Source organism: Oncorhynchus masou, chromosome 15 (genome assembly GCF_036934945.1).
Source record: "Oncorhynchus masou masou isolate Uvic2021 chromosome 15, UVic_Omas_1.1, whole genome shotgun sequence".
In the NCBI taxonomy this organism is placed as follows: Eukaryota; Metazoa; Chordata; class Actinopteri; order Salmoniformes; family Salmonidae; genus Oncorhynchus; species Oncorhynchus masou.
The window spans coordinates 32,497,246-32,512,147 of NC_088226.1; the positions used below are offsets into that span (position 1 = coordinate 32,497,246).

Genomic DNA, 14,902 nt, shown 5'->3' on the forward strand with positions numbered 1-14,902 from the left:
TTTTAACAAATCAAAAACTGAAATATTGGGCGTGCAAAATTATTCAGCCCCTTTACTTTCAGTGCAGCAAACTCTCTCCAGAAGTTCAGTGAGGATCTCTGAATGATCCAATGTTGACCTAAATGACTAATGATGATAAATACAATCCACCTGTGTGTAATCAAGTCTCCGTATAAATGCACCTGCACTGTGATAGTCTCAGAGGTCCGTTAAAAGAGCAGAGAGCATCATGAAGAACAAGGAACACACCAGGCAGGTCCGAGATACTGTTGTGAAGAAGTTTAAAGCCGGATTTGGATACAAAAAGATTTCCCAAGCTTTAAACATCCCAAGGAGCACTGTGCAAGCGATAATATTGAAATGGAAGGAGTATCAGACCACTGCAAATCTACCAAGACCTGGCCGTCCCTCTAAACTTTCAGCTCATACAAGGAGAAGACTGATCAGAGATGCAGCCAAGAGGCCCATGATCACTCTGGATGAACTGCAGAGATCTACAGCTGAGGTGGGAGACTCTGTCCATAGGACAACAATCAGTCGTATATTACACAAATCTGGCCTTTATGGAAGAGTGGCAAGAAGAAAGACATTTCTTAAAGATATCCATAAAAAGTGTTGCTTAAAGTTTGCCACAAGCCACCTGGGAGACACACCAAACATGTGGAAGAAGGTGCTCTGGTCAGATGAAACCAAAATTGAACTTTTTGGCAACAATGCAAAACGTTATTTTTGGCGTAAAAGCAACACAGCTCATCACCCTGAACACACCATACCCACTGTCAAACATGGTGGTGGCAGCATCATGGTTTGGGCCTGCTTTTCTTCAGCAGGGACAGGGAAGATGGTTAAAATTGATGGGAAGATGGATGGAGCCAAATACAGGACCATTCTGGAAGAAAACCTGATGGAGTCAGCAAAAGACCTGAGACTGGGACAATGATCCAAAACATAAAGCAAAATCTACAATGGAAAGGTTCAAAAATAAACATATCCAGGTGTTAGAATGGCCAAGTCAAAGTCCAGACCTGAATCCAATCGAGAATCTGTGGAAAGAACTGAAAACTGCTGTTCACAAATGCTCTCCATCCAACCTCACTGAGCTCGAGCTGTTTTGCAAGGAGGAATGGGAAAAAATTTCAGTCTCTCGATGTGCAAAACTGATAGAGACATACCCCAAGCGACTTACAGCTGTAATTGCAGCAAAAGGTGGCGCTATACAGTATTAACTTAAGGGGGCTGAATAATTTTGTACGCCCAATTTTTCAGTTTTTGATTTGTTAAAAAAGTTTGAAATATCCAATAAATGTCTTTCCACTTCATGATTGTGTCCCACTTGTTGTTGATTCTTCACAAAAAAATACAGTTTTATATCTTTATGTTTGAAGCCTGAAATGTGGCAAAAGGTCGCAAAGTTCAAGGGGGCCGAATACTTTCGCAAGGCACTGTAGCTGAATCCACTAATATGAAGGGGTGTGCACATACTTTTGGCCAATATAAGTGACAAAAATAATATTGTCCAACCCATGAGTTCTCACCAAACCCCAGGGTAGGGTAGCCTAGTGGTTAGAGCGTTGGACTCGTAACTGGAAGGTTGCAACTTCAAACCTCTGAGTTGACAAGGTACAAATCTGTCGTTCTGTCCCTGAACAGGCAGTTAACCCACCGTTCCTAGGCCGTCATTGGAAATAAGATCTTGTTCTTAACTGACTTGCCTAGTCAAATAAAGGTTAAAATAAATAAAAATATGCATGTCTTGAAACATGCTGATAGAAGGATTAAAAGTTCATTCACATTGTAAAACTTCTGACAGCTAACTTTCCAACTATGCCCATTACTGTTTGACTTCATAGCGCTCCCAGAAGGCATGAATTATTGAGTCATTGTTCATTTTACACTTTAGACATGACTCTGCCGTTGTGCTTTAGAATTTGTGAATTTTGTCTCTTGTATAATAAATGATATACATTTGTTTATACTGGATTAAGCGTACATTTGTGTTAATTGAATTTTGTTCATTATGCCCCATCTTGTGCCAATATCAGTAATTTTTAAGTCTTGGTTCCAATCGTATATTCATTTTTTTCTAAGAGATTGTCAGTAGGAAAGGCACTCTGCAAGGTTTTGTATATCTTACCCATCATATGAGTATATTTTTCTGACTCAAGTAGGATTACCTCAACATTGCCCTGATGTCCAAAAGCTTTCATGTTGAAATGTTGTGATATAAAACTTTTAAGTCGCATATATTTGAAAATGTTTACACTGGTCAGTCCAAAATTGCTTTGTTGTTATTTTATGGAAATCATTTTATTTCCTATTACCACTTCATTTACGTTTTCTATGCCTTTAGTTTCCCATGTTGGCCAATTTATCAGTGAATTCTGAAAAGCTATCCAAGGATTGTTCCATATGGGGTGTGTTTTCAGGGAGTGTTATTGGTTCTTGTACAATCTTTTCGATTTTCTTCCATGTTGTGATGGTGTTCTTAATTATGAAGTTGTTTTAATGTTCTTGGCTCCATCCTTTGAAAACAAGCACGTGAAAAGATTGTGGGGATGAGCATGCGTAGCTTCAATATGTACCCATTGTCCCTCTTCAGTGCATTTAACGATATGTCACAAGTGAAAGCCTTGAGAGGCGAGTTAATACTACCCTCAAATTTGTCAAACTTTCTGTTATGGTCAAGTATACTTTTTTAAAGAATGTTTTTGGTGGGGTAATTGGTATTACCAAAAAATAAATATAAAACATTTGGGAGCCATAATCATTCTGAATAGGTTTATTCTACCTGTAAGATTTATGGGGAGCTTATTCCATTGAATTAGATCTGCTTTCATGCTGTTGAGTAATCATATAAGGTTATCTTTATTTATGTGTTATTTGTTGTCACTTGTTAAGCATCCTAAGTATTTAATATTGTTTGTGGTCCACTTAAATAATTGCTGTAAAGTTATTCTATTTATTTTTCCTAGATTCCTAGATTTTAGATTACACTGAAAATATTTTTAACAAGGGGGCATTGAGTTTTCAATATTAGTTAGGTATATCAGCAAATAAGTTTAGTTTATATTCATGTTTACCAATACTGATAGCTATTACGCTTGGGTCATTTCTAATTCTTTCTGCAAGTGTTTCAATTGCCAGTGCAAACAGGAGGGGGGAGAAAGGACATTCCTGTCTCATACCCCTTTCTTTTTTTTCAATTTTACCCCCTTTTCTCCCCAACTCCGTGGTATCCAATTGTTGGTAATTACTATCTTGTCTCATCGCGACAACTCCCGTACGGGCTCGGGAGAGACGAAGGTCAAAAGCCATGCGTCCTCCGAAACACAACCAAGCCGCACTGCTTCTTAACACAGCGCGCATCCAACCCGGAAGCCAGCCGCATCAATGTGTTGGAGGAAACACTGTGCACCTAACGACCTGGTTAGCGTGCACTGTGCCCGGCCCGCCACAGGAGTCGCTAGTGCGGGATGAGACAAGGATATCCCTACCGGCCAAACCCTCCCTAACCCGGACGATGCTCGGCCAATTGTGCGTCGCCTGTTGGACCTCCCGATAATTTACAATAAGCTTGTCTTAGGCATCATTGTATGTAGCCTAGTGTGCGTAATTATTTTTCCCGCTTTGTCCTCTCCTCAAGGCAGGAGGCTCTCCTGCTTCAACTGGAATTGTTTATTGTTTAGGGCTTGATAAGCACTTATGAATTCCATCCTTTGCGTTCCCTTCCATACCCACAGCATGGCCTGGGAAGTGGAGTTGAGATTTTTTTCACCAGTAAATGTCTACTCAGAATGTATTCCTTGTGTTTTTTCCCCAGTCTAGCGAACAGATCCTGGAAGAATCGAATGGACTGACTGTGGATTTTGATCTCCTTTCCTCCTGTGCCTTCAGAATGTTGACTTTGATCTGATAGTTCCACAGCTTGAAGAACAGCATGCAGAGAGTATTTAGCGTTCGTCTGTTTCACACCAATCCCATGGCATCGTTCCAGATCCTCTGGTGATATATCCACATACCTGGAAAGATCTCCTTTTTTCTTGTCTTACGGTAAGGACAATATTCTCATGTTGTTTTGTCTCGTTCTGTTTCCTTGCTGGTCCAATTCATCTTGTAAAGTTTGCAAATTTGTTTCCAGAAGGCACATTTTCTTTGTCTTGATCGTTCATGCTCATGCCTTGTATGTGCATGTCTGACATGATAGACTCGACTTTCTTTTAGAGCGAATATACTTTTTTAATTACAAAAAGTAGCTGTATGTTTTTGTGTGCAATGACAGCATTTTGGCTTTGTTTTCCTGGAAATCTTTTAACTGCTCATTATGCTTGTTGGTATCTCCAAGTTGCTCCTTGTCTTTTCCTCTGGAGGAAGCCAGGCCTGTTGGATTCGTGTCCTTGCACCGCTTTACCAACTGAATGGTTCGCTGTTGGAAATAACTGATCGCTCAACTCTCTCCCTGTTGCGGAGCTACTCACACCACATGCATCCTATCAGTACTTGCATAAACTCAGCAAGTTTTGTCTGGCTAACAGCCTCAACAAATGTGCTGCAACATTCAAGTAAATTCAATCAAATGATATCCAACTAGAGAGAATCTCCTGGTCTCCTGAAGTCCTCTTTTTTTGTGTGCAAATGTTTTCACCACAGCCTGTCGGTCCAGGTTGCGGGCCCGATGTAACTATTCTCGTTGGTGGAAGGAGAGGAGGACCAAAACGCAGCGTGGTAAGTGTTCGTCATATTTTTAATTAAAACTGAACACTACACAAACTGAAAACGAAACAGTTCTGTGTGGAAAACACAGACACAGAAAACAATCACCCACAACCAAAATCTCAGAGACAACGATCGACAGCTGCCTCTGATTGAGAACCATACCAGGCCAAACAGAGAAATACAACATAGAAAAAAGAACATAGACTACCCACCCCAACTCACTCCCTGACCAAACTAACGCAAAGACATAAAAAAAGGAACTAAGGTCAGAACGTGACACTCGACTGTTTTCTATAATGAGTATTGCCAACCCAGACCGTCTTTCCTGAAACATTGTGCATTATATGTCCATTGTGGTGCACACAATTTCAACGTAGTCTTGAATGATGCATGCCGAGATATACCAGCGAGAAGGGACTTGATATTGCCACCACACAACTCAAACGTCAGTTCACCAGTATGAACGAAATCGCCAACTGCTTTTTTTGTTCAAGCCCATACTGTTGTCTGCTAAAGATGATCATCTGTTTGCATCCATTTATTGGCTGTCCAGTATCCAGACAACCTGCCCCCAGATATTCCCATACAGTTCATCTCTTTCTGTATTGTGTTGAGGTGTCAATTAAGGAGAATGAGAAGCTCAATTAAAGATGTTGCAGAACTGTTGTATTTGAAGCACCACCCCCTTCTCCCCAGTTTCCCTGGTGTTGCTGCTACGGCAATAACGTTGTTTTTACTATCCCTGTAAGTGTTGCTTCTGCGGAGAGATAGTTTTCTAAATTAAAACTTATAAAGAACTACCTAAGAAGCATTAGGCTCTCGGTCTGATATGTGTTTTTGAAAACCTGAGTAAGCTCCAGCCATTGCACTGGCGCCATCATAGCCTTGACCACGGCATTTGTTCACCGATAGTCCCTTATTTAGCTTCCTTAGTACATATGGAAATTAGAAAGGTTTATGGAGGGTTACTGACTTGGAGGGTGACTGTCAAAATGGTTTATTAAATACATTTACAAAAAATAGACATGAATGACAGGCACATGGGCCCCTAGAGTTCATGGGCCACCTCCCCCTGTGGGGGTGTCTGGTACGCCAGTGTGTGTGTGTATGTTTACAGTATATGCTTGTGAAATTTACTGGATATACCCTCCCTCAAAGTCATTTTTGCCTGATCTTATTACTCTACATTGAAGCATCTTTCTATTCATTCATTCAAGAGATTCCATCATGCAACTTTTCCTGATTAGTTTAGAAGCCAGATAACAACTGTATCCAATCACAACAGATGTCTTGAGGCCAAACATCACTGCCTGCCTTCCTACTTTTATACACTCTTGTTTACAGGAATGTTTTCTATTAATCCATTTGTAATCCCCCAAAGTGTACGACCTCTCATTTCAAACAACATATGTATTGTTTTATTACTTCATTATGTCTCCAAGAAGGGTTTTAAAAATAATGAAATACATTTTATGTAATTGTTTATAAAGAACATAAAAATCCCTACCAGGCACAATGCTGTAAATTAGGGAGAGATTATAACAGGTCTTTAGTTGGAATAATGACTCATTTTGTTCTTCATAGCAACAGAACACCAACCATAGGCCTTTCTAATTCAATTAGTGTCCGTGGAGGCTGACGAGGCTGGCGCGAGGCGTTTCTAGCCCATAAATCTCTACTCTCTGCTCTCAGCAGGGTCTCCTTAGCCCTGAGGCTGCTAACAACCCAATCCATGACTGCTGTTAGTTTTGTTCCCCTCGTTTAAAATGTAATTAAATCAGGTAATAAGGGTGTGGCGAATGGGTTGGAATAGAGGCCTTATACGAGGCTACTGTAGCTCGAGGGGAGATGGATGAGGGACCGTTGGACATGAAGACTACTGCCAAACCATGGACTGCAAATGAACATGCATTCTCTCTCTCTCTCTCTCTCTCTCTCTCTCTCTCTCTCTCTCTCTCTCTCTTGTTCTATTTCTCTCTCATTCTCTCTCTATTTTTCACTTTCTTTCTCTAATTTCTTTCTTATTCTCTCTCTTTCTCTGCCCCTCTCTCTCCCCTTTCTTCTCTCCCTCTCCCCCCTTCTTCTCTCTCTCTCTCCTGATTGGGACCAGATGTGAGCTCTACTCTGGGACAAGGCTGAGATGAGAAACAGTGAGCCCGCCAGACCCACAGTTACATTTATTAAACCAGTAATGAACAAAACAATAGCAGATTAAATGTGCCATAGTTTTAAAAAAAATAAGTTGATTAAGAATGTGATTTTGAGTCCAAATTCTGGGGCCGTGCTGGAGGCAACTAGTGTGTTTTTTGTATTTTTGTATTTATTTTTTGTATTTTGTATTTGAGTATTGTTGTGTCACTGCGAGTGAAAGTGCTTTTTTTCTCTGTTCATGTGCTTCTCTGATTCCACAATCTAGGCCCTTTAGGAAACTGGACGAAGCCTGTAGCAGAACATTTAACCAGTTGTCATCGCCATAACAGTTGGCTGTATGGGAGCTCAGTACTCTGTGAGTCATCTGTAGCTGTTATCAAGTCCAGTCTAGATCAAAACTATTCATTCAACCACATCCCCATTTCAACAACATTTCGCTCCAACTCCACGTCTCTTCCCTAATCAACTTAGTATCTACGCATCTCTACATCTCCTCCCAGGCTGGCCCATTCTCCATCTCTCTTTCTCTGTGTATCAATCCCATCCTACTGTTTATGGTTTACCAACATCATCTCAAGACAAACTGACAGGCTGGATCTTTGCATGGATGCTACATCCCCTCCAACTAAATCTCCAACCTGCTACTTAGCTCTGGGGCTGGGGCCTGGGGTTCTGGCTCCCTTGCCAGGGCTTGAAGCTAGCTGGATGTCAGGGCCTGGTGTGTACAAAGGTCAGCTCGCTGGTGTGTACATAGGACCTCACAGACGAGGGCTGCCAGGGGAAACAGAGGAGCTGGGAGGCAGGTGAGACAGATAGACTGGGCTCCATTGTTTCATTGTGTTTCTATTTTCTACAGGTGTGACACCTCTGAGCCCGGAGCACAGACCTCTGTTCAGATGTGTGAGAAGAAGACTCTCCAAGAGCTATACGAGGGTTTGGCACTGGTTTAGCATGGCACAAAATTGGAGCCACTTTGGGGGAAATAATGATGGCAATGGGACTCTGGTAATGACTCCCTGGGACAGCAAAACCCACATAGCAGAACGTTACAGCATATTGAATATTAATATATCTGAAACTACTCCAGTGCAGGCACACCTAATTAGGGAGATGGAATGGGGAGAGTGGAAAAAAGGGAGACCAATAGAAGTCGGTAGAGACTAGGGAGAGAGGAATAAGAAAAAAAGTGGGAATTGTGCAGATCTTTCCCAATTTTCTCCTCTCCAAAAGAGGATATAGGAATAGTGTGTATGTGGGAGGTGGGAAGATAGAACGAGAGACAGAAAAGGGGGGAGAGAGAGAGTGACAGAAAACGGGAGAGGGGGAGAGAAATAAAGACAAAACAGTGTGCCTGATGTCAACTGGGGTCAGCGCTCCAAACTCACTGCAGATGGCAGGACGAGAGGTCAGGGATGGAAATTAAAGAACAAATTTGGGACAGGAGCAGGGAAGGCTGTTCTGGAGTTGGATAGGGAAGGGGGACAGAGGGGTCAGAGCAGCCCCAAACATATGGGCTTTTTAAACAGCAATTAGATGCGCCACCGCGTCTACCTCGGAGCTACGGGTACAGTTTGACCCCCAATCATCCCCAATTTCTCCTGAGCCCTCTGACTCTCTGAGATGTGTCCCCTCAGATTGGCTGTTTATCTTTTGGCCCGTTTCCTGTTTGACTAAAAGCGAAGATTATGGATGACAGTGAGGGCAAGGGCAACACATGCACTTGCTGCATGGCCATGCTTTCAGCCCCCCCCTCACCCCTATTAGTCACTCTTCTTTTTTATTAAACCTGATTGTGATGGTAATGCGCACTCCCATTTGACATTCAAATTCATTGTCTATTCAACACTATACTAACTATATGAATTTTCTCCATTATTTTAGGGAAATAAAATGACAAGGTCTATCGTGTACTACTCCAATATCACACATAATGTTCATTTTATTCCCCTGTTCGTCTTTCTCTGACTAAGCTGAATTGTATATTTCATGAGAGAGCATCATCTATAAGAGAATGCTTTTTATGTTTTTTTTAATTGTTTTTAAAAATCTGCAGCAAAACATTTGGTCCAATCTGACTTCTGACATACTGTAGAAGTGTTACTGAAGATAATATGTCCCCTAAGAATTCTTCCCTTTTTCTTGTACTGCATATTACTGTACATGCATATTTTTGGGGGGTTTATTGGGCTGTAAGAAATCATGCTGACGGTAACTTCCTTGTCCTAACATCTGTACTACAGTATAAATGAATCCTGGTTATAAATGAGGGAGATTCAAGTTGATGATAAATAAATGGTCCTTTTTTTTTCATGAATGTCCCAGATGTCCCGTCCGTTCTGTGACATGTTGTTATGGACCTCATGGACATAGATTGTATTTATTCATTACATTCCACCTTCAGAGAGGTTCTGTTCTAAAGACATAAATAAACGCACTCCAAATTGATGCTTAGTCGCTGTACGGGAAAAGGGGGTGCACACACAAAGAACTTTCTCCCAGGCTTGCACACACACAGCCATACCCCTACACACGTGAGCGGCAAACTTGTCCTCTGACACTTTGAACCTTTGAACCCTGCACAGCCATCAGCAAAAGCCATAAACCTCCCCCACCATCACATTCCCCCACCTATAACAACTGTATGTCCCTGTATGTCTTCTCTATAATAATGCCCCCCCCCCCCCATACATCCCAGTAATCAGGGAGCCAAGATCGTGGCCGCCCCATCTTAGCTTGCCCTGACACAAGCAGCCAACACACTCTAAATGACCAGCAGCAGGTCTTTCCTAACCCTGGCGGCCATCTGGCACTTAATGGCCTGGCCATGGCTATTAAGTCCACTGACTCCACAGCAGAAAGCGATAGGTCTACTGTGACTGATGAAGTAAACATAGATCCCTGACTTATCGCTCGGATCCCTCTGCTTTCTATCCAGTCTATTTGAACTTCATGCTGTTAAGCATTGCAAAATTATTTCATTGACCTTTGACTCCTCTGACCCCCAAGGGTAAATTGAAGGAGATGATTAGGATAGAGTTTGATTAGGTAAAGAGGAAGACGAGATAAACAGATATTTCCTGTGAAATGACTTAAATATTACTTAAATAATCCATGTTTGGTTTTGTCCTTTAGTTTTTACCAAATATTGAGTACAGGGTTTGACAAATAAGTCAGTGACAGACCTATGAAGCCGAAAGTTATCTCTGAAGGCTGGCAACAACAACAAAAAAGTGTTTTCAATGGTGTCAGGGAAATCAGACCCTAGGCCAGTGCTTATGGGCAAACTCTGGCTCTGAAGCATACTAGCATCCAAAGTATATGCCAGTATTTTACTTTTTCCATTATAAAATAATAAGCTTTTTGCTCACTGATGAATTTCAGTTGAATATGTTTGTGTGTTCAAACAGGTACTCTAGTGTCCCTTCACTGGTCCTATTTGTCTTTTGGGTTGTTTGACGTGGCATCAACAAACAAAGATTCAAGTTTTGCTCAAATGTGATTAACTTTGGCCATTTTTAGCTGGTGGTTTTGCTAAACGTTTAATTTGATTAGTTAGTTCATTAGTATTAGTATTAGTTTATTAGTTAACAAATATGTTGTCGCTAAATTCCTGCGATATTAAACGGCTGGAGGGCAGGGTTTTCGGGAAGAGGAACTACAAAGGTTGCAGCAGAAAGGTAACTTCAACTTGACTTCAAGCTAATGCGTTAGCATAATTTAGCCATATAGGATCTGTCGGCTTTCCACAGATATCCATTCGTTCGTAAATTAGGTTGTTACGTCAGTGAAATTTATTGGTATCCAGTATCTCTGTATCTGTTCTTTCACCTCAGTTATCAGAGCAGGCCGTGCAGGTGGCTTTAGGTCGTGGACTGAAACTGGCTGCTACTAACCGGAGTCGGCAGAAGTTGCAGCAAGAGAGAGCCCTCATGTTAGCTGCTCAGCAAAAGAGTTGACCCAGTAAAAGAGTTGACCCAGTTTGCCTGTGTAACCACCCGAGCAGCAGCTCACTAAGACACGCCCCCCCCCTCCCCCCCCGCAGTTGAATAAGCCCCCGCACCAGGCTGTCATTCAGCCCGTCAGTCCATCGTCACCCTCACGACGCCTGTGGAGGGATCCAGCCAAAAAGAACCCCTTGCTATAGACCATGCCCCTGCACCAGCAGAGGTCAAACCACCGATTGCCAAGGAGTTGGAAATACAAGAGATGGAATTGTTAGTCAGTCTTTGATAGAATAGCTACGTTAGATATAGAGCCATGTGTTATGATGATCTTATCATAGTTTCATTTGACATGTCAGTGATGTTTTGACACTCACTGGGTCAAAAAAACAAGAAGAGTGCAGTATTACGTTAGTAAAAAAACGTATCTAAGGCAGATTACTAACTGACTGTCCTTTATTGTTTATAGATCATATGCATAATTATGTCTGTTGACTGCCTTTCTCTGTGTTGTGTAAAGACTCCTCGTTGGTATTATAGGTGGAGAAGACTGGCATAGAGCTGCTTCAGCAAGACCAAAAGATTATGTAAGAGAGGAAAAGCGCAAGAAAGCCCTCCTGACCAAAACCATCGCTGAGAAGTAAGGACATGACCCATAGTTCACATATTCAGTCCTAACTATTCTCTGATACCAATTGTTTTGTATGAACACTTTCTGTTAAATAGAGAAACTTCCTGGTTACACATCATGCACAAATTCACTCAACTTCCTGTTTTGTGTGAATCCTGATCCAAACAGACCCAGGCCAAGGCTGTGAAGCAGAAGAGGATCCAGAAAGACTCTGGCCGACATGGTGACCAATGACACTGGCATTCTGAGAGGTGTGATTGAGGTAGACACTGAATGCAGAACATGCAGAATCATTGCTACAGAGATGGATTTCTGTTGATATCAAGATCATTTTTCACGCGGGAGGGTTAGCCTGTTCCCTACTATGGAAACTAGGACTCACCACACTCAAACTAATATAAGTTATTTATGCTCAGTTAATTCACCTAATTAATGTACTAACACACATTTTTGTTATTTGTATCACCAACAAAAAAGCACAACAGTCTGTGCTGTGCTCATACGAACATCTGTGATTTTGTTGCTTCCATTCAACCCTGGAAACAATGCCTCCTACAGGTTATTCAGAGTACTCCTTCAATACATCACAATATACACTGAGTGTAAAAAAACATTAGGGCCACCTTCCTAATATCGAGTTACACCCCCTTTTGCCCTCAGAACAGCCTCTTATTGTCGTGGCATGGACTCTACAAAGTGTTGAAAGCATTCCACAGGGTCGCAAGCACAAGTTGACTCCAATGCTTTCCACATTTGTATCAAGTTGGATGGATGTCCTTTGGGTGGTGGACCATTCTTGAACCACACACAGGAAACTGTTGAGCGTGAAAAGCCCAGCACCGTTGCAGTTCTTGACACACTCAAACCGGTGCTCCTGGCACCTAGTACTATACCCCGTTCAAAGGCACTTAAATATTTTGTCTCGCTCATTCACGACGTGTTGTCGTGCCCTCTTCATTCCTCTGAATGGCACACATACACAATCAATGTCTCAAGGCTTAAAAATCCTTATTTAACCTGTCTTCTCCCTTTCATCTACACTGATTGAAGTTGATTTAACACTCACTATAGCTTCCAGCCAGGGTTGGATTGACCTAGCACTAGCTAGCTAGCATGCTGGGGTCTTGCTCACATGGCAATCAAACGCCTGCAAAAACAGTATTTCATTGCTTTCAATGGAAACCCCTGGTGATAATAATAATTAGGTGGGTGATTATATTTTGTGTGAATTGTGTGAATATTTTGTGTGTTTTTTTTGCATATCCCAACTCTCCCTCAAATCAAAGTTCATTGGTTGCCCTACACATATTTAAAATCTAATTTTATTTGTCACGCTTACCGTGAAATGCTTACTTACAAGCCCTTAACCAACAATGCAGTTCAAGAAATAAAGTTAAGAAAATATTTACTAAATAAACTAAAGTAAAAAAATGAAATCAAACAGTAACACAAGAAAAGTACATCACAATAACGAGGCTATAAACAGGGGGTACCGGTACCAAGTCCATTTGTGGGGGCACCGGTTAGTCGAGATAATTTGTACATGTAGGTAGGGGTATAGTGACTGCATAGACAATAAACAGCGAGGAGCAGCAGTGTAAAAACAAAGAGGGGGGGGGTCAATGTGAATTTGATTAATTGTTCAGCAGTCTTATGACTTGGGGGTAGAAGCTGTTAAGGAGCCTTTTGGACCTACTGGCGTCCCAGTACCGCGTGCTGTGCGGTAGCAGAGAGAACAGTCTTTTGACTTGGGTGGCTGGAGTCTTTGACAATTTTTAGGGACTTCCTCTAACACCGCCTGGTATAGAGGTCCTGGATGGCAAGAAGCTTGGCCCCAGTGATGTACTGGGCCGTACGCACTACCCTCTGTAGTGCCTTGTGGTCGGAGGCTGAGCAGTTACCATACCAGGCAGTGAAGCAACCAGTCAGGTGCAGCTGTAGAACTTTTTGAGGATATGAGGACCCCATGCCAAATCTTTTCAGTCTCCTGTGGGGGAATAGGCTTTGGGCCATGATACTTTGTTGGTGATGTGGACACCAAGGAACTTGAAGCTCTCAACCTTCTCCACTACAGCCCCGTCGATGAGAATGGGGGCGTGCTCGACCCTCCTTTTCATATAGTCCACAATCATCTCCTTTGTCTTGATCATGTTGAGGGAGAGGTTGTTATCTTGGCACCACATCGCCAGGTCTCTGACCTCCTCCCTATAGGCTGTCTCATCATCGTTGGTGATCAGTCCTACCACTGTTGTGTCATCTGCAAACTTAATGATGAGTCGTGCCTGGCCATGGAGTCATGAGTGAACAGGGAGTACAGGAGGGGACTGAACACGCACCCCTGAGGGGCCCCCATGTTGAGGATCAGCGTGGCGGATGCGTTGTTAGCTACCCTTACCACCTGGGGGCGGCCTTTAAGGGAGTTCAGGATCCAGATGCAGAAGGAGATGTTTAGTTCCTGGGTCCATAACTTAGTGATGAGCTTTGAGGGTACCATGGTGATAAATGCTGAGCTGTCATCAATTAACAGCATTCTCACATAGGTGTTCCTTTTTTGTCCAGGTGGGAAAGGGCATTGTGGAGTGCAATAGAGATTCCATTATCTGTGGATTTCCATGCGGTAGCAGAGAGAACAGTCTATAACTCGGATGGCTGGAGTCCTTGACAATTTTTGGGCCTTCCTCTGACACCACCTAGTATATATGTACACACTACTCTCTGTAGCGCCTTACGGACAGATTCCGAACAGTTGCCATACCAGGCAGTGATGCAACCACTCAGGATGCTCTCGATGGTGCAGCTGTAGAACTTTTTGAGGATCTGGGGACCCATGTCAAATCTTTTCAGTCTCATGAGGGGGAAAACATGTTGTCGTGCCCTCTTCACAAATGCCTTGGTGTGTTTGGACCATGATAGTTTGTTGTTGATGTGGACACCAAGAAACTTGAAACTCTCAACCCTCTTCACTACACCTGTCGATGTTAATGGGATATGTTCGGCCCTCCTTTTCCTATAGTCCACAAACAGCTCCTTTGCAGATGTGGTAAAATGCTTGTGTTTCTCGCTCCAACAGTGCAGTAATACCTAGCAACACCCTTTGAGAGTGGGGTCACGGCCAGTGTCTGCCATTAACAACAGCGACTCTGGAGCAATTGGGGTTAAGTGCCTTCCTTGCTCAAGGACACATAGACAGGTTCTTCACCTTGTTAGCTTGGGGATTTGAACAAGCAACCTTTTGGTTACTGGCCAACGCTCTAACTGCTATGGCTATGCTCACTGCCGCTCTAAACGGCTCTCGCTCGACACGTGCAGTCCCTTTTCTCTGAAATTCCACGAATCGCTACAAAATAAACTATTAAGTATATTCCCAATTCCATCCGTCTTCTCTCCTTTCCTGTTCAGGAAGCGCTATGAGAAGGCGGAGGCTGGGCATGTGGCGGCCAATCTGGACCTACACAAGAAAACTGAG

The 14,902-nt window shown here is 42.6% G+C and overlaps 1 pseudogene; it reads left to right on the forward strand.

Annotated features, from left to right (window-relative positions):
- Positions 1 to 7,467: 7,467 nt before the first annotated feature.
- On the forward strand, positions 7,468 to 14,902 carry LOC135556841 (RAB6-interacting golgin-like; annotated as a pseudogene).